Here is a 26093-nt window from a genome sequence, read left to right as displayed (position 1 = left end):
TCACATGTGCCAGGATGAAAAGCAGGATATACAAATAGAACAGTCATTGGAGATTCATTTAGATCCAACAAGGCCAAATTATATTTGGGAAATTATATCATGCACCAAATCAGCATGGTTTTAGATTTTTTAAATGAATAAGGTTTAGTGCAGACCGGGTGGAGCACCACACTAACCTGAGAATAAAAGGCAAGCATCTTGTGCACAAATAATTCCATATGCAGTTGAAATCCAGGTGAAAATGGATGTTACCATTGTAACAGTGACAGTTTACTGATCATTGAAATACAGAAAGGGACCACCAATTATGGAGTCTTATGCATTTGACTGGCATTTGTTTGCATCATTGAAACCATGAGACAACAGTGGATAGAAAGTGAATGCACAGCACTAGTAGAAGTTGGGGATAGTCTCATCCGGATAATAGTGCATAACAAAGGATGTCATTAGATTAATTTGGAGAAAGGAACACCATTAGAGGTGGCAATTCAAAAATGATATTACCCTGCACATTTCAACAACACAGTTATTGGAAATATTCCTGAAAAATATGCCACTTTATGAGATTAATTTCCTGTGTCTTTAGCCACCAAAACAAAGGGGTTATCAGTATACAGTCAGTGTTTACTTCTGAACCAAAAGCAGTGATTTGTCATCACCATAATGGATGGTGGATGAAGATGAGACAGATGAAAAACAGCAAATTTGATGTGAAGACTGAAATGCCAAGATACTTTAAAGTGGCATCTGTCCAAAAAGATACTGCCACACGATTAGTGGAAAGCACAGATATTCCTACTCTGGAGGATTTTCCTGAATTTTCTAAAATGGTAGAGGAACAAATCCAAGCTGTGAATGTATGTACAAATGAGCTGGAGAGAAACAAGTTGAGAAACATATTTTTAGAATGCAAGGCTGTATTCGCCAGAGATTAATATGAATGTGGGCATACCAATTTGCATGTTGCTACATTGACAGAAGGCTATTTAGGGGAGCCTGTCTTTGTGCAACAATATATGCTGTTTTTTGTCTTGTTTGAGGTCATTGGTGGCGATCATCACGAAGCTAGAGTCCAAAGGGATAATTAAGTCTATAAAAGGTACCGCAAATATGCCTTTTTTAGGTGTAATGAAGCCCAACGATCAGTGGCGGTTGTGTGCAGACTTGAGAGAACTTAACAAAAGAGTTCTAGTGTTAAGATGGGCACTACCATTCATTGACCTATGCCTGGCACAGATACAAGGGTCAAAGGTCTTTACCACATTGTATTTGACAACTGGGTATTGATGTGTGTCATTAGCAAAGGACATACAAAGGATATACAAAATGTATTTGATTTTACCTATCAAGGAAAACAGTATGCTTGGGAAAGAGTTCCCTTTGGCTAGATCAATAGTGGGAGCGAGTTTGGTAGCTTTCTGAATAAGGCACTTTCGAATGCATCGAAGAGAGGAATTGTGGTTTATGTGGATGAAATCCTGAGCAAGAATGAGGACATAAAAAGCCATTTTGGTGAAATCAGACATGTACAATTACAAAAGGCTGAGGCAAAGGTATCATTGCAGAAGGTGGAGGTGTTTAGAAAAAGGTACATTTCTTGTGATATGAAGTCACAGACGAGTGATTGAAGCCACACATGAAAAAGGTAGAAGCCATTCAAAGGTTGAAGGATTCCACACATTTGAAGGGATTGAAGTGCATTAGGGATGACAATTTACAATAGAAAAGGAATCTGATCAGGAAATGTACCCCAATCAACTGTTACATCATGGACATGTGCATAATAGCGATGCCCTGTAAAAGTGAGATACTGGCATACTAAAAGAAGTCCACTGGCCCAGAGTTTTGCAGAATTACATGATTGTGCAGTTTTAGGAACCACAGACAGTACAGAGTTGGAAACTGATTTGGTTGAATTTGAACATTCACCACACAAAGCATTTGATGAAGAAAAGTGTAGAAATCCCGCAACCATATATGCGGATGGGTGCACATGTCATGTGAGTAATGATCCTAAAAAGAATTTAGTGGCAGGAATCAGAAGTGTGTGGATCAAATGTGAACATATCCCATCTTTGAGCATGAGGATAGGTCACAGGAGTAGTCAGATAGCGGAATTGGCTGCAATCTACAATGCAATATCCACAGCAGTAGAAAACAAATTAAATGAGATTGTGATTGCCACCAACTCTGACTATGCTCGTAATAGTTATGTTGAATATCTACTGGGATAGAAGGTGAGAGGGATGGTTACTTGTAACAAAAAACCTCTCAAGCACAGTAATCTCATCCAGGCCATCGACAAGCTTTTTTTCAGAAAATCAGATGAAAATTCATTGGAGGAATATAAGGGAGCATTCCAAAACACCAGGACAAGATAAGGAAGGGAATGATAAGGCTGATCAGTTGGGTATTGGGAGAACTGTTTACCATTGAACTCTTGTTCGGTGAGACACAGATAGATGAAGTGAAATGTTCCAAATACAAATGGACAGAAAATCAACACATTTTTAAATGGAGCTTTGACAAACCTGATCCGGATTTGATTAAGGCACAAAATGAATACCCAATCATAGGTATATTTTAGAGTCCTATTGTAGACACTGAAAATAATCCCATTACAGAGGAGGACTGCAAGAAAAGAGAGGAGTTGAGGGTGATAATGAAGAGTAAAAAACAGTTTCAGCTTGAAGATGGGCTGTTGGTCTGAAAATCAATTTCAGGTCATATTCAGTGGGTGGACCCTATTCTGTTTTGAGGGGTAATGTTACATCATGGCCATGATTCTGTAAGAGTGAGAATTGGATCCCTGTACGGGCCACCAAATATGTACAGCAAGTCCCAAATGCAATCATAAAAATCGATCCAAAGAGCCAAAAAAATTAATATACAAGATGTGAGAAAAACAAATGATTATTACAACACAGCCTGGACTGGGGAATAAAAAAAATGACATTCAACATGGCTTCTGAAAATGGTTTCATTTATAGTAAATATCAATGGTGAAATGTCAACAAATATTGCACAATGTTTTTCACAATTTTCCAGCATATAATTGGACAATGCCATTTGCACTGTAGGTGAATCTATACAATATCTACCCCTATTGGCTTATCCTACCCTCATGACCATGCTAAGAGATCAGTATATTAATTAATGGTCACTGAGATCATCTTCCTTCCCATGATGCTTTTTGGATGATACTTTTAACATTTGTATCCTCTAAACTTAATTGTTGATTTGATGTTCCCCGAGAAGTATTTGTTGGGTGAGTGATTTAATAGGTGTCAAACAATCCTTGTGTGAGATGTGACATTGAGGCAACAAAAAATGATAACTTTACTTCTGCTGTTAAAGACCTCATCGGTTGGTACCAACGTACCGTTCCCATCATTATGAACTGTTCATTGACAGTTTAACACTGCATCTCATAGTTGGAAACATTACTTGATTCTCCTTCCCTTCTCATGGCTTGTGCATGACATCATTGGCTCTGTCTTTGACCTTGTGAGATGGGGGCTAGGATGTTCGCAAACTTCATTCCCTTGTAATTATATGAATGTATAATATATATATATATAATTATATATAACTTAAAGTATTATAAATGTACTTCTAAATAGGATTGTGTGTGTTTTGTTAGCGGTATTCACAATTTTCCTTTAAAAAACATGAATGCCTAATTGTTTATATTCTATTTGCAATGTTGTCTGTTATGGGTCCTGTCATGATGATTGGATCTGTTCCAGTGAGGTTTTTCCTGCAGAGGACAGTGTTTCTCCTTGATCATTCTTCCTTAACAAGCATGCTTCATCCCAATCAAATTGTGACCTTCAGTGTGATGTGTTTCGATGTACTGGCTGGGAACATAATTTGATATATATCTTTTGAATCCGTGTGCAGTGTGTGTCACGTAACTTTAGGGTCCGTTACTTCTGTTTTGCTTTTGCATGACCTCCCTACCAAAATTCAGGCTTGAGAATGTGCTTGCCTATCTGCCTTGACAAATCATTGTGTGGCATTTAGTCTTGATGTTGGAAGTTACAGCTTAATGTTTGTGTGCATCTCTGTAAGGGCCAGCTGGAATGTTCTGCTAATTCATGAGGATTGTTAAGCTTCAGGGATGTCTGAGTATGTTGCAAGGCCTACTTATGTGTCATCTATTCAATTAGTGTAAAAACTCACCTTCAATCACGATCATTATGAGTGCCCCTAATGGTTCCCTCACTAATGTTAAGTGCTACTATACTTGTTGGGCATATGTGGTTATACTAATGTATATGGTCTGCACCTTATAGCTCACTTGTCTCTTACGAACACTGCTTACTAAAGCACGGTTACAAGCACATGTTGGGCCTAAACAGGGAATTCTAAATGCATGGGGCTGCTTTCTCTATTACCTTCCATTTCGTCAAAGACATATTCAGCTTGTCTTATCATTCACATCGGGGCAATGGATGTACTCCACAATATTCACCCCTTTCATTCCATTAGGGACACATCTATCTATATATTCTTTATCTTTCCTATCTTCTTCTTGCTGCTAGTTGTATATAGACTTGGGCACCCATATCCTGCATACATTTCTTAAGTTTTCTCCCCCCTTGGCATAAACCATGGGTTGCATCCCAAGAAGTTACAGTCTCCGTCTGCGGTTGAGTCTATACATGATTCTGGGTAATGTTCAGGGACTGGTAATCAGAGCGTCCCCTCTGGGCCTCTTTAGTGGTCTATTGGAAACATTTTTTAATTACCTTTCCTTTCTTTCTGGATCAGTTTGACAACTTATATTAGTCCAAGGAGGAGTAGCACAACCTACCATAACTGCAAGGAGGTTAAATGTATTTACACTGGACATACAACAGGTTATGCTTATTTGGTAAACACACCAGATCATTATCAAGAGAATGAGAATAGGAAATATGAGTCTACATATATTATTGACCCGTTGTGGCATCCAGGAGGTAAGGACTTATAATAAATGTTTGTCTTTACTGATCCCGCCGGCTGCGTCCATGTCTGCTTTTGCCATCTGTTTAATTGCAATTGACGTTGTGCCATGATCTTCATCGTTAGGAGGCATGTATGTGCAGCAGGTTTTGCCAATTTTTCCAAACATCCCATATTCAATTGCTGTCATTAAATCTAGCACTATTCATTTCTGAAGTGCCATAAGTCCTAGCGCATAAAGCTCTTCACGGATTGCATTAAATCCATGTTCTGTGGCATTTGAAAGTTTCATCAGGTTCCAGCTGACTATTTGGATCCATTTTGCATTCTTAGCTGTTTGTATTCCAGGGGCTAGGAGGGAGGCGAAAAACATCTCTGTTTCGGAAAGAGTCTGCATTTTGACGGTATCTTCCCCAGGCCCTTGTCTGCTTCATCGGAAAAATAGTTAGACCTTTTCCTTTACTTTTCTGCTTGTGAGTTAATTTGGCTTGTGGTTGTCAGGGGCACTGCAGGGGACTGGGACTGTCTCTTGGACAATTCTACAAGACTTTACGGGACCAAGAGTACAGGGGAATGAAGTATCACTAAGGAACATAGGCTATTCCATGAGGGAGGCAAATAGGAATATGCATTCATGCCCCACTGCCAGAGGAAGTCCATGATTGTGTCATTTCCCTCATCAAAAGCTGGCATCACAGAGGTTTGATTGCAATGGCTGTTCTGGCCCAGCAGCACACTTTTTTTTACACCTGAAACAAAACAAAGCTCAAGTGAGATTCTGGATCTTTACAGGTTGTTCATGTATATGTAGGCTGGTCAATTTATTCACATGAGATGCCCATATTTTTCTACAACTCGCAACTCTTTCATTATAGTTTCTTCTGTGAATCCCATTAGTCCTTAGTGCATTAAATATTGCTTCCCCTTCACCCATTTCTTGTTGCAATACTTTTCTCCCTCTATCAGCATCTGCGGTTTTTCAAGACGTTGTACACCTTCAGCTTCCCCTTTCCTTTGCATTCTTCAATTCTAGTTCATACTGTGTGTCCCTGAAATTTCCCTTACACCTCACAAATTACTAAATGTGCCAAGCACTGTGACTCCAAAGTCGGCATTTCAATAGATAAGAACAGTCTGGGGAGGGGGGGCAATCACGTGTAGGATACACCCACATATGTAACATGACTTAATCACTTGGGCTCTAGTGATTGCTTTCATTGTGTCATACCAAATATTAGTTCCATCAGAATGATGTTTATCTAGCAAGTTATTATGTACTCTTGCATTCAATTGTCTTTTGTATCTGGTCACAAGGTTATATGTAATATTTACCATCATTATTTCTTTTACCACTAATACCTAAACACATTAATATAATTAATGAAAAGGAAAGAAGGAGAGAAAAGAATAGACAACATATCCCTAAAAACACATTCTTAATATTTCTATGATTGTTCATTTTGGCTTCCTGAACATGGGCTGCTGCATTGTTTCTGCTGTGCCCGAAAGGCTTCTTTCTCCTAATGTAATTTCTCATAGTCTGTAAGTTTCACCTCAACTTTGGCTGCTGGTTCTTGTTCGGGCCTCAATGTCTGCTTTGATTCAGTGCTGTGGTGTTGTGCTGGTATCTTTGTGCAGATCAGTCAGGTGCACCGAGGCTCGGCAGTTTTTTCTACTTTGCTGCAGTTGGTGTGGCTCTCTCCACCTCAAAGTTTCCTGTGACTTTTGGCTGATTGGAGTGTCATGTGTGCTGTCTGGTGTACACTCTGTCACCTTCAGGTAGCATAAGGGGTTCTTCTGTCGCTGTGTTGTGTTGGTCAGTTGGAGCTCGTGGTGCATTTTTACATTTATCTGGGAAGATATAAGCTTAGCATGGTCAACATGTTTTTAAGATATACTTTAAATTCCTCCCCCAACAAATCAACACTACCATGCGCATCGAACATTGTTTGCGTGGGTGAAATCGGGGTATGAATCCTACTTCCCATTGCCACTTCATGAGGTAACAGGTGGTGGTCTTTTCTTGGCTGGTTGTGCAGACTGAACAGGGTGAGAGGGAGGCTATAGAGCTATCTCTTATTTAGTGTATCACAAGGTTATGCTTACTTAATCTTGAGTAAACATTTTAAAGGTTCTACCACCCCATTTGATTGTGGGTGGTAGGTTGTCCTCATATTGTGTCTGATACCTAACAGTCTTGTCAGCTCATTGAAAATCTGATTTACAAATTGAAGGCCATAATCAGACCTCAGTATCTCAGTATTTCATTAATACCTAATCTAGGGAACACTTCTCTCACTAGGAATCTTGCCACAGATTTCACATCTGCATTGTCAGAGGGTCCTGTTTTGATCCAGTGGGAAAACAATTACTATTAGATAACTGTAAGTGCTGCACCCATTTACCATATCAATGTAATCAAAATGGATCTCTTTGAAAGGCCCTGCAGGGTGGAGCAATGTTGCTTTTAATGTCTTGAGAGTATATCCTGGATAAAACCTGTGGAAGGTGCTACAGTTTGTCACAAACGTGTGGACTTTTTTGGCCAAGTTGGGCAAAAACCAGTCCTCACTAATGTCAGCAGTAATGTGCTGGGTAGGTGCATGCATGGGAAAATGAATCTGTTTGATGGTGATATTGAATGGCTCCAGGGGCATGACTACTTTACCTGTGCTGTTTTGTCTCCATATGATGTCAGTGGGTAACAGGGTGCATCCCCTATTTACACATAATGCCTTTTCCGGTGGGAGCTCTTTCTTGGAATTCAATAATGTGTTCTGTTGATAGTGCATTGTAAACTTCTGGTAAACTCTCTTGTTGTACTGCTGTAAAAGTCATTTGATTTTACGCTGGAAAGGGCATATACATTGACTGTTTGGCGGCTGTGTCCGCAGCCACATTTCCACGTGAGATCAGGTCCTTCCCCTTGGATTGCGCTGCACACTTCATGATAGCTACATGAAGGGGACATTTCAATGCTTCTATTAAGCTGGCTAATAAGATTGTGTGTTGGACTGGTGGCCATCTGCCCTTCTGTATCCTCTTCTCCTCCATCGTGATAAGGCTGAATGTACTGTGGCGGTCATTTACGCTGAGTCTGTGAATATGTTGATGTCATCATCCAATGATGTCTCTAGCACTTCTATGAGAGCAATAGGTTATGCTTCTTGTGTTGAATAGTGTGCGGGTAACCTCTGGTGCATCAATAATTGAAATTCTTCCTCTTGGTCTTTCACATAACTTATTACACCTATCCCAGTGTGTCTTTGGTCAATCTTTTGATCTATACTCAATGACCCGTCTACAGAGAATCTTCACTCACCCTGCTATATTCATCTGGTTCTCCTTCATATACTGCACAGTCATGAACCTGATCTTGGGGATCAACTGGTTTAGCTATGAATGTTGCTTGTTTGACTGAGTCGAATCTCACTATGGTGATGGCTGGTTTAGGCATGATTACCACATAACCACTTACTCTCTGGATGGTGAGGTTTGATTTGTTTATTTCCAAAATGGAAAAGACTGCATGCTCAACATACAAAGTTATTGTACATGCCATACCTATGGTAGCATATCTTTGCACAGCAAATGCTGCAGCAGTTGCGTCTTGCTCCCATGTGAAGCGACCCTGCATTACTGTGTCTAAAAGGCCACTGTAGTATGCCAATGGCTTGTGTTTCTGTGATGATCGCTGTGTGAGTACTGCTGTCATGACCTGTGATTTTGAGTTTGAAAATAAGAAAACCTTTTGTAGTCCGAGGTTGCTTGTACTGATGCACTGCTGATAGCTGTTTTGAGGTCCTCAAAACATTCTGTCACCTTTTCTGTACATTCAAGTGTGCCTTTCATCCTTTGTGCTTCTTTGAGTGCATGTAACAGGGGTCTGACATATGTCAAAACGCTGAATACTCATGATCTACAATACTGAGACAGGCCTATGAATTGCTGCATGACTTTGTCTGTTTTAGGCTGCAGTGTATTTCTCACTGCTGTGGCCTTTTCTGGGCTTATCCTCCGACCTGCTGACCATATGATCTGTCCTAAGCATACTGCCTCTTTTTGACAGTATTGCAATTTTGCTTTGTCCATTTTGTAACCTTTTTCTGCAAGAATTGTCACAAGTTGTATTGTGTCTTTTCTGCACTGTCCCTCTGCAGTGCTTCAAACTACGTATTCTAGCACTATGCTGACCATGTGGATGTTTCCTAGGTCATCTGGAGGACTCTGTTGAAAACACTAGCTAATTCACAGTACCCCTGTGGTCAATGAGTGTGCTGGAAACTCTTTCCGTTATATGAGAATGCGGTCAAGTACTGTGAATTGGGATGTAATTGTATTGTGAAAAATGCATTTTAAGGTCAATTATGGTGAAAAAGACTGTGGGCCTCATTCCGAGATTGGAGGTAGCCATGTCGCTATTAGTCATGGCGTTATTGGAGGCAGCCATGGCGCGATTAGCGCCATGGCTGCCTCCAATACCGGGTCTGTGTACGTGTCCGGTCTGGTTGGATGGGGACTTTCTGGGATATTCCGACCCTGGAGGACCAGGTAAGCCCCCATTCAACCAGCCATTCCCCATTCCCATTTGAGCCCCCATAGGGCTCAATGGGAATGGGGAAGGCGGTAATTATGGGCCTGCTAATCCCGTTAAGGGACCTCGGAATTGGGCGACAAGGAATACCGGCACCAGTCTCCTTACCGGTGCCCGGTATCCCTTACCGCCCAACTCGGAATGAGGCCCTGTGTCTGATGGTATGTTGCACAGTATTAATGCAGAGTCTGGCACTAGCTGGTATTCTGCTTGCATTATGTCACTCAGAATGCAGAGATCCTGAAGGAATCTCCACAATGACCCTTTTGCTTTTTCAGGGGGTATACATCAGTATTACATAGTGAGTCTGAGGGCACTATAATGCTTTGGTCAAGTAGTGTTTTGATCGTGTCCTAATCTCCCTCATCTGCCTCTTTGGGTAGTGGGTTTTGTTTTAATGTGGGGAGTATGGCTCCTGGTTAATTTTTACTGCCCCTATACTGGTCAGTTTACCTACATAATGTGGGTTGTTTGTCCATAGTTGACTAAGTATGTGTTCTAGGTTCTCCTGTGGTTGTGAAGATGTTGCTGTGGCTGACAGTATTGTCTGTGGCACCTCTCTGTGCTGTACTACCATGTGGCGGGGTTGGCTGATTTTAATTACTATTTCTCCATCTATCTCCATGTTTGCAAATAGCTGCTCATCTGTAATGGCCCTTAATGGCAGTTTGGGTTCATTGCATAGTACTGTCCTCCACACCCTTCCTTTTTCATCTGTGCCTTTAAGATGATTGTGTCTTTCCTCATGATCACTGCCTCTATGTGTAATGTCAAAATCACACCTGTTGCTACCTCGTGTTGTTCTGCTGGTCTCAATAGAAAACCTGCTTGTAGGAGAAATATCACATCCTGCACGCCTAGTAACCAGTCAATCAAAATGGTCACTGCATATACAAATAGACTCTCATGTAGTGGCAGAGCTCAGATTGTATTTGTGCTACAGAGTGCTTGTATTACTGTGGCTATGCTGTTGTAATGCATACCTGGTGTGGAACACATGATTCCCTTGTCAGTACATGAGATGGTCATAGTTAACTTCCCTACCTAATTGGTTCATCGATGTCTTTGCGCTTTAGAGTAATGGGGTGACTATTTCATGATTCCCTATAATAATGGGTAATTCTTCGGTGAAAGGAACTTTTATGATAGCTGCAGAGAATCCCTGCATATTAAGACATTGGTTTGCCATCAATGGAACCACCCCTCCCTGATGCAGGACCGGGTGACACCTATGTCCACCATGAGGTTGAAAATGTTCTCCCCTATCCTCACTCCCACTTTAGGTTCCTTGCCTGCGTTTGGGGGGATTGAGCGGACTGGGCATGTCAGGACTCGCTGGCACCTGCCCTATTGTGGATATGTGTTTGACCCTGGAAGAGAAAAAGCATTACTCCCTAGGATACTAGCTCCAGTATAATGAGTCACTGTTCCTTGTGAAAGGGCATTCTGTTCCCATGGTGCTGTCATTTCTTGGGATGGAACCTTGTGGATGACATTCTGCATGATATTTGGGGTATTGTATTGTATGGGTTCTCCCTGTGTGGGTATGGCCACTTGCTCTGAGCCTATGTGTTGGGGCATACATAGATCCTGAGGGTACGGCTTGGTTTAGGAAATAAACCCCCTATATGGGTCCATGGTATGGGTTGTTTGTGCTCCTGGGTGGTATTGCAAGGGAGGTCTGATTTAACAATCCTTAGCCATGTGCCTGATCTTTCCACATATCCAACATGATCCTCCAAATCGCGGTCATATTCCCCAAATACTCCCCCTCACTTTTTTTCTGAAATAACTCTTACCTCTTGGACCTCTCACTTGTCTCATTGATTGTTAGCTGGGTTATTTTCCCATTCTTGTGATGGCCCTGACTGCTGTTGTGCATCTGTGGAGTTAGTTACTACTGCACCTTCCATACTCACCTTCGCCAATTTCTTCTCTACTAACTTAGCTTCTGTGCTCTTTCCCTTTTCTCCTGCTGCCCTTTCATTCTAACACTTGATTTTACGAAAATGTTCTGTGTGCCCCTGTGTTTCACTCTATCCTTTCACTTCCATGACTGCTATTTTGCCTAATTCTGCTAGCGCTTTGGCGGAAAGCCCCTTTTGCAGTATATGGGAAAAGAACAGTATATTCTTCTCCCATTTCTCCTCTGTCTGCTCTGGGCACATCTCTTTGATGAACTGATTATATAAAGCTGGGTCCTCATTGTGCTTCATCGTACATGCCATGATAGACCCTACATCAGGTTTATCTGGATGTGTCCTTCTGAATGCATCCCATACATAGGTGCTACACTTATTAGGTGGAGCTCCATCATGTGTATAACTCTCGAATTGGACCCTTGGACACCCTGCTCTTTCCCAAATGGTGTTTGTCTGATCCCTTATTATATTGGCTAATAAATGTTCCATATCTCCTACTGCTTGAGTGGACCCTGCGCTGTGTTTTTATAATGCATGGATCCTCTCACCCGCCCCTGCTGTAAGGGGTTGTAGGGTCTTTATTACATTATGTTTGTCCATGTAGGGCCATGGCATGTATTGTGATCTGCCTACCCCGTGTTGTATTAATGGAAATTGCCTCCCACTTTTTGGGCTATGATGTGTCCTAGAATTGTTCGTCCCTCTAATTACTGCCATTGTCCTGTGGCGAGGTCTTAATATGCTTTCCCAGAGAGTCCTCTTTTCCTGATCCTCTTCTGTTTTCCAATTCTCCTCACTTTCTACCTGCTCATCTTCACGTTCAATCACCTGAGATTCATATTCTACATCCTGTTGCTCTGGCTCTTCAGTTTCTACTTTCACATCTGCTATCAATGCATTATTCCATGTAAATAGTATTTCTCCTGCCACACACGTGTCAGCATCTATCATAGGGCAGGCCCCTCCTTCTTTCTTGCTGCCCTCTGCAATTCCTCTTCTGTTTTGCATGTTGTTGCTTTTAAATGTTTACATGCTTTGTTTTCTATTTTTACATTTGCTGGATCTCGCTGGTCACTGTGTGTACCTTTTCCCTGAAATGCATTTGTTTCTGTATAGGAGGGAAGGTGGGGGGTTTGTACCGGGGGTTGGTATACCCTGCTGCAGTTTTTAAAGGATACATTCTGGTTGTGGACTGGGCTGTCTGCTGCACAGGCACTGGAGCCTGTGCCCACTCGGTGCTTTCTTCTAAAGCTGCCTAGGCTGAAGACTGTGCAGGCGTTCTCTCAGGTACAGGGTTTTTGTACCTGCCGTATCTCCCATTTTCTGGATCCCAACCTCAACTTCCTCATGCAATTTCCATAATTCTACAATACTCTGTCTCTTTTTCAGCTTTTTACCCTTGTATGAGGATAATAAAGGAGTGTACATATGCTGGATTATATGTTTATCATGCGTGCCAACTGCAGGCTAAGCTGTGAAAATGTTTCCATCAGTTCCCAGTGCCCACTCATTATTGTACTTAATTTTCTTCTCCCTATAAGTTGGAAGCTCCATACACATGTGTTCCAATGGAGTGCTAATTTTCATCTGCACAGTAAAATCTCACACACAACTGGCCAGTATCTATTACTCACAAAATACCTAAACAAAGTGTAGAGGAAGTCCCAGAGATGGCCTGCACCCCAGCCCCCCATTTCGAGGTACCAGGGACATACTCGCCAAGGTATGTGACGTATGAGGAACAAATGAACCAACAGAGAGCAATTCTAGGCCTCTGTCCAGTGCCCATAAGAAATGCAATACCTGTCGAAGTGCCCATAACCAGACAGCCATGGGCAGCTCTGTACCCACTGAGACAACCGTACCAGCTGCTGACACGAAATTAAGACTACTTACAAACTGTCCCTGAAGAGACCCAAAGAGCCTTAATGGAGGGCAAATGGTGATGACATAAGAGCCCAGACAGACGTACAAATGAACATAAACGACAAACGAAAAGATGACACTCAAGGGCGAAATGTAAAGAATAATGGTGTAATGGACGTGAAGAAGAAATAATGTTAATATAAAGAAACGTAACCATAAAGTGAGATGAAAATATACGACTAACTAAATGCATGTAAATAGGCTTGGAACGCAAGAAGCCAAGGAAACGGAACTGCAAAAGTTCCCCTGCTCGTTGAGGATCTTTTTTGTCAAAGCTCTTTTTTTTAGCAGTGCCATTGCTATGTCTCTTTTATGTGTGATGAAGTCATTTGCAGAAACGTTTGATGGACTATGCATTGATTTGCGGTCTAAATCTGAATCCATAGGCTCAGCACCCTCTGGATTGCAAGGGGTATTTTGAAGATTGTCTTTTTTTCTGATTGATTGAGTAAGCCGCAGAGAGGACATGGAGGCAGCAGAGGGCACCTCTGAGTCCTCGCAGTGTGTGTTTGTCATTTTGGCAGCCTGACTGGCGTGGATCTCCACTTGTGTGCTAGAACACAGAGCCTCTACCTCAGCTGCTGTCGCCTGTCCGACCTCCGCTGCGGAAGCTGGAGACACACCATCCCCCGCCGTCTTCAGCGCGGAATAAGCAGAGGCTTCGCCTGACTCTCCCCCAGCTTGGGTCACTGTGCTCCGCGGGCTGAGGTCGGCCTCGCGGCGTCCTTTGACACCGCTTGGCTCCACCTCACTCGCCGCAGCGGCGGCCTGCGGAGCATGAACAGACGGCAGTGGGGGAGGTCGAGCTTCAGACGGCGTACCCGCCGGCGGCAAGGCGGGCTGTGCAAACGATGCCACCTCTACAGGGTGGATCGCCGTATCCATTGGTAAGAGTCGAGCAGGCGGCATTGAGAAAGGAGTTGAGGGAGGGGGCAAGGATGAAGCAGGGTCAGGCGGAGGAAAGGTTGTTGGCATAAGGGGTGCATCGTCCCAGCTACTTTCCTCACTGCTTTCTTTCGACTCTCTAATCAACACTCCATCTTCGGCGCCTTCGAAGTCGGACCTCACGTCCTCCAAGAGGCGGGCGAGCGTTTCACTGGGAATTGGGGATATTTGCGCAATTGTAGTCAATGATTTTTTCTATGATGCCATGGTAGAACTAGGATTAGAACCACCATTTTTTCCCGCACTCAAACCTTTACGGCTTTCTTTCCGATTTTCTTACCTGGTGTATTGGCTCCTCAGCACCCTGCCTGAAGGACTTTTTTGCTGAGGGCGGGGCTGGGGAGTCGAATTGTCCAGGCTATGTATCTTATCACTATGAAAGTCTGTAGCTCTAAGGAGTAACGGCAGAGCTTTAGGGTCTGCTTTCAAGACCATACCTCCTCACCTCCTAGCCTCAGTAGACTGCTGTTGACTGCTCGCACCTCAGCGAGCCAACTCCATGTGCCGCTCTGCTCGAATTCTGGGGTTTTTAACCTCTGATGCAGGCTCTGATGCAGGCACTGTAGAAAGACTCCAGGCAGGAAGTAAGGAGGGCAGGGACTGCTGTTGACTGCTCGCACCTCAGCGAGCCAACTCCGCGTGCCGCTCCGCGTGAATGCTGGGGTTTTTAACCTCTGATGCAGGCACTGATGCAGGCACTGTAGAAAGACAGCAGGCAGGAAGCAAGGAGGGCAGGGACTGCTGTTGACTGCTCGCACCTCAGCGAGCCAACTCCGTGTGCCGCTCCGCGTGAATGCTGGGGTTTTTAACCTCTGATGCAGGCAGTGATGCAGGCACTGTAGAAAGAATCCAGGCAGGAAGCAAGAAGGGCAGGGGCTGCTGTTGACTGCTAAGTGATAATGCTGAAAAGATTGTGGAACAAAGCAGATAAAGAATTGAGTGATAACTCAAGTGGGCCCCTTATTCGGGGAGGCCAGTCATTCACAAAGCTTAAAATGGATTTAGAGGACAGAAAATAAACAAATAAGACAGGAAAATAGAAAATGGGACTGTCCATAACATGCCCCTTTGTTTAGCAAGAAGTTAGGAGGGCTTAAGAAAATTCAGTACTGATATCAGTTACAACTCACATTTCCTATGTATACTAGAGGAAGGTGAGGATCGATATTATGCCCCTATCACAGTAGAAAAGCAGTGCACTGTGTTTGTGATGGTGGATACAGGAGCAGAAGCTACTTTAATATCAAGCAAAATGCTGCATAGCATAAATGAAGGAAAACAACAAAAAACACTTCAGAATTAAGACAGATAAAGGGCCCTGTGTATAATGTTAATGTTGAAGAAATACTGGTGGAAGGTGCTACTGAAGTTAACCTTATGGTAAATAAGCGTACATTGAGACAAGTCACTCCAATTGAGCAGACACCCTTCCTGGTAGGTATAAATTGTCTGAAGCATCTGTCGCACTAAGTGATGAAGTAAAGGGTGTTCTGTGGTCATTGGCCAACAAGCCCCTGAAGCCCCAACAAGTGGTAGCCCAGGTTAGCCATGCAAAATAATGCCACGCAATAGCCAAGACAGAAAGACCTATTGATGTTTATCTTCAAAATGGCTGTGTCCCTAGTGTTACTGCCATTCTCATGTGCCAGGATGAAAAGCAGGATATACAAAGAGAACAGTCATTGGAGATTCATTTAGATCCAACAAGGCCAAATTCTATTTGGGAAATTATATCATGCACCAAATCAGCATGGTTTTAGATTTTTTAAATGAATAAGGTTTAGTGCAGACCGGGTGGAGCACCACACTAACCTGAGAATAAAAGGCAAGCATCTTGTGCACAAATAATTCCATATGCAGTTGAAATCCAGGTGAAAATGGATGTTACCATTGTAACAGTGACAGTTTACTGATCACTGAAATACAGAAAGGGACCACCAATTATGGAGTCTTATGCATTTGACTGGCATTTGTTTGCATCATTGAAACCATGAGACAACAGTGGATAGAAAGTGAATGCACAACACTAGTAGAAGTTGGGGATAGTCTCATCCGGATAATAGTGCATAACAAAGGATGTCATTAGATTAATTTGGAGAAAGGAACACCATTAGAGGTGGCAATTCAAAAATGATATTACACTGCACATTTCAACAACACAGTTATTGGAAATATTCCTGAAAAGTATGCCACTTTATCAGATTAATTTCCTGTGTCTTTAGCCACCAAAACAAAGGGGTTATCAGTAAACAGTCAGTGTTTACTTCTGAACCAAAAGCAGTGATTTGTCATCACCATAATGGATGGTGGATGAAGATGAGACAGATGAAAAACAGCAAATTTGATGTGAAGTCTGAAATGCCAAGATACTTTAAAGTGGCATCTGTCCAAAAAGATACTGCCACACAATTAGTGGAAAGCACAGATATTCCTACTCTGGGGGATTTTCCTGAATTTTCTAAAATGGTAGAGGAACAAATCCAAGCTGTGAATGTATGCACAAATGAGCTGGAGAGAAACAAGTTGAGAAAAATATTTTTAGAATGCAAGGCTGTATTCGCCAGAGATTAATATGAATGTGGGCGTACCAATTTGCATGTTGCTACATTGACAGAAGGCTATTTAGGGGAGCCTGTCTTTGTGCAACAATATATGCTGTCTTTTGTCTTGTTTGAGGTCATTGGCGGCGATTATCACGAACCTAGAGTCCAAAGGGATAATTAAGTCTATAAAAGGTACCGCAAATATGCCTTTTTTAGGTGTAATGAAGCCCAACGATCAGTGGTGGTTGTGTGCAGACTTGAGAGAACTTAACAAAAGAGTAATAGTGTTAAGATGGGCACTTCCATTCATTGACCTATGCCTGGCACAGATACAAGGGTCAAAGGTCTTTACCACGTTGTATTTGACAACTGGGTATTGATGTGTGACATTAGCAAAGGACATACAAAGGATATACAAAATGTATTTGATTTTACCTATCAAGGAAAACAGTATGCTTGGGAAAGAGTTCCCTTTGGCTAGATCAATAGTGGGAGCGAGTTTGGTAGCTTTCTGAATAAGGCACTTTCGAATGCATCGAAGAGAGGAATTGTGGTTTATGTGGATGAAATCCTGAGCAAGAATGAGGACATAAAAAGCCATTTTGGTGAAATCAGACATGTACAATTACAAAAGGCTGAGGCAAAGGTATCATTGCAGAAGGTGGAGGTGTTTAGAAAAAGGTACATTTCTTGTGATATGAAGTCACAGACCAGTGATTGAAGCCACACATGAAAAAAGGTAGAAGCCATTCAAAGGTTGAAGGATTCCACACATTTGAAGGGATTGAAGTGCGTTAGGGATGACAATTTACAATAGAAAAGGAATCTGATCAGGAAATGTACCCCAATCAACTGTTACATCATGGACATGTGCATAATAGCGATGCCCTGTAAAAGTGAGATACTGGCATACTAAAAGAAGTCCACTGGCCCAGAGTTTTGCAGAATTACATAATTGTGCAGTTTTAGGAACCACAGACAGTACAGAGTTGGAAACCGATTTGGTTGAATTTGAACATTCACCACACAAAGCATTTGATGAAGAAAAGTGTAGAAATCCTGCAACCATATATGCGGATGGGTGCACATGTCATGTGAGTAATGATCCTGAAAAGAATTTAGTGGCAGGAATCAGAAGTGTGTGGATCAAATGTGAGCATATCCCATCTTTGAGCATGAGGATAGGTCACAGGAGTAGTCAGATAGCGGGATTGGCTGGAATCTACAATGCAATATCCACAGCAGTAGAAAACAAATTAAATGAGATTGTGATTGTCACCAACTCTGACTATGCTCGTAATAGTTTTGTTGAATATCTACTGGGATGGAAGGTGAGAGGGATGGTTACTTGTAACAAAAAACCTCTCAAGTACAGTAATCTCATCCAGGCCATCGACAAGCTTTCTTTCAGAAAATCAGATGAAAATTCATTGGAGGAATATAAGGGAGCATTCCAAAACACCAGGACAAGATAAGGAAGGGAATGATAAGGCTGATCAGTTGGGTAATGGGAGAACTGTTTACCATTGAACTCTTGTTCGGTGAGACACAGATAGATGAAGTGAAATGTTCCAAATACAAATGGACAGAAAATCAACAAATTTTTAAATGGAGCTTTAACAAACCTGATCAGGATTTGATTAAGGCACAGAATGAATACCCAATCATAGGTATATTTTAGAGTCCTATTGTAGACAGTGAAAATAATCCCATTACAGAGGAGGACTGCAAGAAAAGAGGGGAGTTGAGGGTGATAATGAAGAGTAAAAAACAGTTTCAGCTTGAAGATGGGCTGTTGGTCTGAAAATCAATTTCAGGTCATATTCAGTGGGTGGACCCTATTTTGTTTTGAGGGGTAATGTTACATCATGGCCATGATTCTGTAAGAGTGAGAATTGGATCCCTGTACGGGCCACCAAATATGTACAGCAAGTCCCAAATGCAATCATAAAAATCGATCCAAAGAGCCAAAAAAATGAATGCACAAGATGTGAGAAAAACAAATGATTATTACAACACAGCCTGGGCTGGGGAATAAACAAAATGACATTCAACATGGCTTCTGAAATGGTTTCATTTATAGTAAATATCAATGGTGAAATGTCAACAAATATTGCACAATGTTTTTCACAATTTTCCAGCATATAATTGGACAACGCCATTTGCACTGTAGGTGAATCTATACAATATCTACCCCTATTGGCTTATCCTACCCTCATGACCATGCTAAGAGATCAGTATATTAATTAATGGTCACTGAGATCATCTTCCTTCCCATGATGCTTTTTGGATGATACTTTTTAACATTTGTATCCTCTAAACTTAATTGTTGATTTGGTGTTCCCCGAGAAGTATTTGTTGGGTGAGTGACTTAATAGGTGTCAAACAATCCTTGTGTGAGATGTGACATTGAGGCAACAAAAAATGATAACTTTACTTCTGCTGTTAAAGACCTCATCGGTTGGTACCAACGTACCGTTCCCATCATTATGAACTGTTCATTGACAGTTTAACACTGCATCTCGTCGTTGGAAACATTACTTGATTCTCCTTCCCTTCTCATGGCTTGTGCATGACATCATTGGCTCTGTCTTTGACCTTATGAGATGGGGGCTAGGATGTTTGCAAACTTCATTCCCTTGTAATTATATGAATGTATAATATATATATATATATAATTATATATAACTTAAAGTATTATAAATGTACTTCTAAATAGGATTGTGTGTGTTTTGTTAGCGGTGTTCACAATTTTCCTTTAAAAAACATGAATGCCTAATTGGTTATATTCTATTTGCAATGTTGTCTGATATGGGGCCTGTCATGATGATTGGATCTGTTCCAGTGAGGTTTTTCCTACAGAGGACAGTGTTTCTCCTTGATCATTCTTCCTTAGCATGCATGCTCAGTACTGCTCATTGTTTCATCCCAATCAAATTGTGACCTTCAGTGTGATGCGTTTCGATGTACTGGCTGGGAACATCATTTGATATACATCTTTTGAATCCATCTGCAGTGTGTGTCACGTAACTCTAGGGTCTGTTACTTCTGTTTTGCTTTTGCATGACCTCCCTACCAAAATTCAGGCTTGAGAATGTGTTTGCCTATCTGCCTTGACAAATCATTGTGTGGCATTTAGTATTGATGTTGGAAGTTACAGCTCAATGGTTGTGTGCTTCTCTGTAAGGGCTGGCTGAAATGTTCTGCTAATTCAAGAGGATTGTTAAGCTTCAGGGATGGCTGAGTATGTCGCAAGGCATACTTATGTGTCATCTATTCAATTAGTGTAAAAACTCACCTTCAATCACGATCATTATGAGTGCCCCTAATGGTTCCCTGACTAATGTTAAATGCTACTATACTTGTTGGGCATATGTGGTTATACTAATGTATATGGTCTGCACCTTATAGCTCACTTGTCTCTTACGAACACTGCTTACTAAAGCACGTTTACAAGCACATGTTGGGCCTATACAGGGAATTCTAAATGCATGGGGCTGCTTTCTCTATTACCTTCCATTTCGTCAAAGACATATTCAGAGCTTGTCTTATCATGCACATCGGGGGCAATGGATGTACTCCACAATATTCACCCCTTTCATTCCATTAGGGACACATCTATCTATATATTCTTTATCTTTCCTATCTTCTTCTTGCTGCTAGTTGTATATAGTCCTGGGCACCCATATCCTGCATACATTTCTTAAGTTTTCTCCCCCCTTGGCATAAACCATGGGTTACATCCCAAGAAGTTACAGTCTCCGTCTGCGGTTGAGTCTACACATGATTCTGGGTAATGTTCAGGGACTGGTAATCAGAGCGTCCCATATGGGCCTCTTTAGTGGTCTATTGGAACCATTTTTATTTCCCTTTCCTTTCTTTCTGGATCAGTTTGACAGCTTATATTATTCCAAGGAGGAGTAGCACAACCTACCATAACTGCAAGGAGGTTAAATGTATTTCCACTGGACATACAACAGGTTATGCTTATTTGGTAAACACACCAGATCATTATCAAGAGAATGAGAATAGGAAATATGAGTCTACATATATTATTGATCCCGCCGGCTGCGTCCATGTCTGCTTTTGCCATCTGTTTAATTGCAATTTACGTTGTGCCATGATCTTCATCATTAGGAGGCATGTATGTGCAGCAGGTGCTGCCAATTTTTCCAAACAGCCCATCTTCAATTGCTGTCATTAAATCTAGCACTATTCATTTCTGAAGTGCCATAAGTCCTAGCGCATAAAGCTCTTCACGGATTGCATTAAATCCATGTTCTGTGGCATTTGTAAGTTTCATCAGGTTCCAGCTGACTATTTGGATCCATTTTGCATTCTTAGCTGTTTGTATTCCAGGGGCTAGGAGGGAGGTGAAAAACATCTCTGTTTAGGAAAGAGTCTGCATTTTGACGGTATCTTCTCCAGGCCCTTGTCTGCTTCATCGGAAAAATAGTTAGACCTTTTCCTTTACTTTTCTGCTTGTGAGTTAATTTGTCTTGTGGTTGTCAGGGGCACTGCAGGGGACTGGGACTGTCTCTTGGACAATTCTACATGACTTTACGGGACCAAGAGTACAGGGGAATGAAGTATCACTAAGGAACATAGGCTATTCCATGAGGGAGGCAAATAGAAATATGCATTCATGCCCCACTGCCACAGGAAGTCCATGATTGTGTCATTTCCCTCATCAAAAGATGGCATCAGAGAGGTTTGATTGCAATGGCTGTTCTGGCCCAGCAGCATACTTTTTTTTCACCTGAAACAAAACAAAGCTCAAGCGAGATTCTGGATCTTTACAGGTTGTTCATGTATATGTAGGCTGGTCAATTTATTCACATGAGATGCCCATATTTTTGTACAACTCGCACCTCTTTCATTATAGTTTCTTCTGTGAATCCCATTAGTCCTTAGTGCATTAAATATTGCTACCCCTTAACCCATTTCTTGTGGCAATACTTTTCTCCCTCTATCAGCATCTGCGGTTTTTCAAGACGTTGTACACGTTCAGTTTCCCCTTTCCTTTGCATTCTTCAATTCTAGTTCATACTGTGTGTCCCTGAAATTTCCCTTACACCTCGCAAAGTACTAAATGTGCCAAGCACTGTGCCTCCAAAGTCGGCATTTCAATAGATAAGAACAGTCTGGGGAGGGGGGGCAATCACGTGTAGGATACACCCACATATGTAACATGACTTAATCACTTGGGCTCTAGTGATTGCTTTCATTGTGTGATACCAAATATTAGTTCCATCAGAATGATGTTCGTCTAGCAAGTTATTATGGACTCTTGCATTCAATTGTCTTTTGTATCTGGTCACAAGGTTATATGTAATATTTACCATCATTATTTCTTTTACCACTAATACCTAAACACATTAATATAATTAATGAAAAGGAAAGAAGGAGAGAAAAGAATAGACAACATATCCCTAAAAACACATTCTTAATATTTCTATGATTGTTCATTTTGGCTTCCTGAACATGGGCTGCTGCATTGTTTCTGCTGTGCCCGAAAGGCTTATTTCTCCTAATGTAATTTCTCATAGTCTGTAAGTTTCACCTCAACTTTGGCTGCTGGTTCTTGTTCGGGCCTCAATGTCTGCTGTGATTCAGTGCTGTGGTGTTGTGCTGGTATCTTTGTGCAGATCAGTCAGGTGCACCAAGGCACGGCAGTTTTTTTACTTTGCTGCAGTTGGTGTGGCTCTCTCCACCTCAAAGGTTCCTGTGACTTTTGGCTGATTGGAGTGTCATGTGTGCTGTCTGGTGTACACTCTGTCACCTTCAGGTAGCATAAGGGGTTCTTCTGTCGCTGTGTTGTGTTGGTCAGTTGGAGCTCGTGGTGCATTTTTACATTTATCTGGGAAGATATAAGCTTAGCATGGTCAACATGTTTTTAAGATATACTTTAAATTCCTCCCCCAACAAATCAACACTACCATGCGCATCGAACATTGTTTGCGTGGGTGAAATCGGGGTATGAATCCTACTTCCCATTGCCACTTCATGAGGTAACAGGTGGTGGTCTTTTCTTGGCTGGTTGTGCAGACTGAACAGGGTGAGGGGGAGGCTATAGAGCTATCTCTTCTTTAGTGTATCACAAGGTTATACTTACTTAATCTTGAGTAAACAATTTAAAGGTTCTACCACCCCATTTGATTGTGGGTGGTAGGTTGTCCTCATATTGTGTCTGATACCTAACAGTCTTGTCAGCTCATTGAAAATCTGATTTACAAATTGAAGGCCATAATCAGACCTCAGTATCTCAGTATTTCATTAATACCTAATCTAGGGAACACTTCTCTCACTAGGAATCTTGCCACAGATTTCACATCTGCGTTGTCACAGGGTCCTGTTTTGATCCAGTGGGAACACAATTACTATTAGATAACTGTAAGTGCTGCACCCATTTACCATATCAATGTAATCAAAATGGATCTCTTTGAAAGGCCCTGCAGGGTGGAGCAATGTTGCTTTTAATGTCTTTAGAGTATATCCTGGATAAAACCTGTGGCAGGTGATACAGTTTGTCACAAACGTGTGGACTTTTTTGGCCAAGTTGGGCAAAAACCAGTCCTCACTAATGTCAGCAGTAATGTGCTGGGTAGGTGCATGCATGGGAAAATGAATCTGTTTGATGGTGATATTGAATAGCTCCAGGGGCATGACTACTTTACCTGTGCTGTTTTGTCTCCATATGATGTCAGTGGGTAACAGGGTGCATCCCCTATTTACACATAATGCCTTTTCCGGTGGGAGCTCTTTCTTGGAATTCAATAATGTGTTCTGTTGATAGTGCATTGTAAACTTCTGGTAACCTCTCTTGTTGTACTGCTGTAAAAGTCATTTGATTTTACGCTGGAAAGGGCATATACATTGACTGTTTGGCGGCTGTGTCCGCAGCCACATTTCCACGTGAGATCAGGTCCTTCCCTTTGGATTGCGCTGCACACTTCATGATGGCTACATGAGGGGAACATTTCAATGCTTCTATTAAGCTGGCTAATAAGATTGTGTGTTGGACTGGTGGCCATCTTCCCTTCTGTATCCTCTTCTCCTCCATCGTGATAAGGCTGAATGTACTGTGGCGGTCATTTACGCTGAGACTGTGAATATGTTGATGTCATCATCCACTGATGTCTCTAGCACTTCTATGAGAGCAATAGGTTATGCTTCTTGTGTTGAATAGTGTGCGGGTAACCTCTGGTGCATCAATAATTGAAATTCTTCCTCTTAGTCTTTCACATAACTTATTACTGCTATCCCAGTGTGTCTTTGGTCAATCTTTTGATCTATACTCAATGACCCGTCTACAGAGAATCTTCACTCACCCTGCTATATTCATCTGGTTCTCCTTCATATACTGCACAGCCATGAACCTGATCTTGGGGATCAACTGGTTTAGCTATGAATGTTGCTTGTTTGACTGAGTGGAATCTCACTATGGTGATGGCTGGGTTAGGCATGATTACCACATAACCACTTACTCTCTGGATGGTGAGGTTTGATTTGTTACTTTCCAAAATGGAAAAGACTGCATTCTCAACATACAAAGTTATTGTACATGCCATACCTATGGTAGCATATCTTTGCACAGCAAATGCTGCAGCAGTTGCGTCTCGCTCCCATGTGAAGCGACCCTGCATTACTGTGTCAAAAAGGCCACTGTAGTATGCCAATGGCTTGTGTTTCTGTGATGATCGTTGTGTGAGTACTGCTGTCATGACCTATGATTTTGAGTTTGAAAATAAGAAAACCTTTTGTAGTCCGAGGTTGCTAGTACTGATGCACTGCTGATAGCTGTTTTGAGGTCCTCAAAACATTCTGTCACATTTTCTGTACATTCAAGTGTGCCTTTCATCCTTTGTGCTTCTTTGAGTGCATGTAGCAGGGGTCTGACATGTGTCAAAACACTGAATACTCATGATCTACAATACTGAGACAGGCCTATGAATTGCTGCATGGCTTTGTCTGTTTTAGGCTGCAGTGTATTTCTCACTGCTGTGGCCTTTTCTGGGCTTATCCTCCGTCCTGCTGACCATATGATCTGTCCTAAGCATACTGCCTCTTTTTGACAGTATTTCAATTTTGCTTTGTCCATTATGTAACCTTTTTCTGCAAGAATTGGCACAAGTTGTATTGTGTCTTTTCTGCACTGTCCCTCTGCAGTGCTTCAAACTACGTATTATAGCACTGTGCTGACCATGTGGATGTTTCCTAGGTCATCTGGAGGACTCTGTTGAAAACACTAGCTAATTCACAGTACCCCTCTGGTAAATGAGTGTGCTGGAAACTCTTTCCGTGATATGAGAATGCGGTCAAGTACTGTGAATTGGGATGTAATTGTATGGTGAAAAATGCATTTTAAGGTCAATTATGGTGAAAAAGACTGTGGGCCTCATTCCGAGATTGGAGGTAGCCATGTCGCTATTAGTCATGGCATTATTGGAGGCAGCCATGGCGCGATTAGCGCCATGGCTGCCTCCAATACCGGGTCTGGGTACGTGTCCGGTCTGGTTGGATGGGGGACTTGCTGGGTCATTCCGACCTTGGATGATCAGGTAAGCCCCCATTCAACCAGCCATTCCCCATTCCCATTTGAGCCCCCATAGTGTAATGCATACCTGGTGTGGAACACATGATTCCCTTGTCAGTACATGAGATGGTCATAGTTAACTTCCCTACCTAATTGGTTCATCAATGTCTTTGCGCTTTATAGTAATGGGGTGACTATTTCATGATTCCCTATAATAATGGGTAATTCTTCGGTGAAAGGATCTTTTATGATAGCTGCAGAGAATCCCTGCATATTAAGACATTGGTTTGCCATCAATGGAACCACCCCTCCCTGATGCAGGACCGGGTGACACCTATGTCCACCATGAGGTTGAAAATGTTCTCCCCTATCCTCACTCCCACTTTAGGTTCCTTGCCTGCGTTTGGGGGGATTGAGAGGACTGGGCATGTCAGGACTCGCTGGGACCTGCCCTATTGTGGATATGTGTTTGACCCTGGAAGAGAAAAAGCATTACTCCATAGGATACTAGCTCCAGTATAATGTGTCACTGTTCCTTGTGAAAGGGCATTCTGTTCCCATGGTGCTGTCATTTCTTGAGATGGAACCTTGTGGATGACATTCTGCATGATATTTTGGGTTGTGTATTGTATGGGTTGTCCCTGTGTGGGTATGGCCACTTGCTCTGAGCCTATGTG

The sequence above is a fragment of the Ambystoma mexicanum genome, chromosome 3p, assembly GCF_040938575.1.
Source record: "Ambystoma mexicanum isolate Mex_15411 chromosome 3p, UKY_AmexF1_1, whole genome shotgun sequence".
Taxonomy (NCBI): domain Eukaryota; kingdom Metazoa; phylum Chordata; class Amphibia; order Caudata; family Ambystomatidae; genus Ambystoma; species Ambystoma mexicanum.
The sequence above is the reverse complement of the archived record's forward strand: the minus strand, read 5'-3'. Positions refer to the sequence as shown.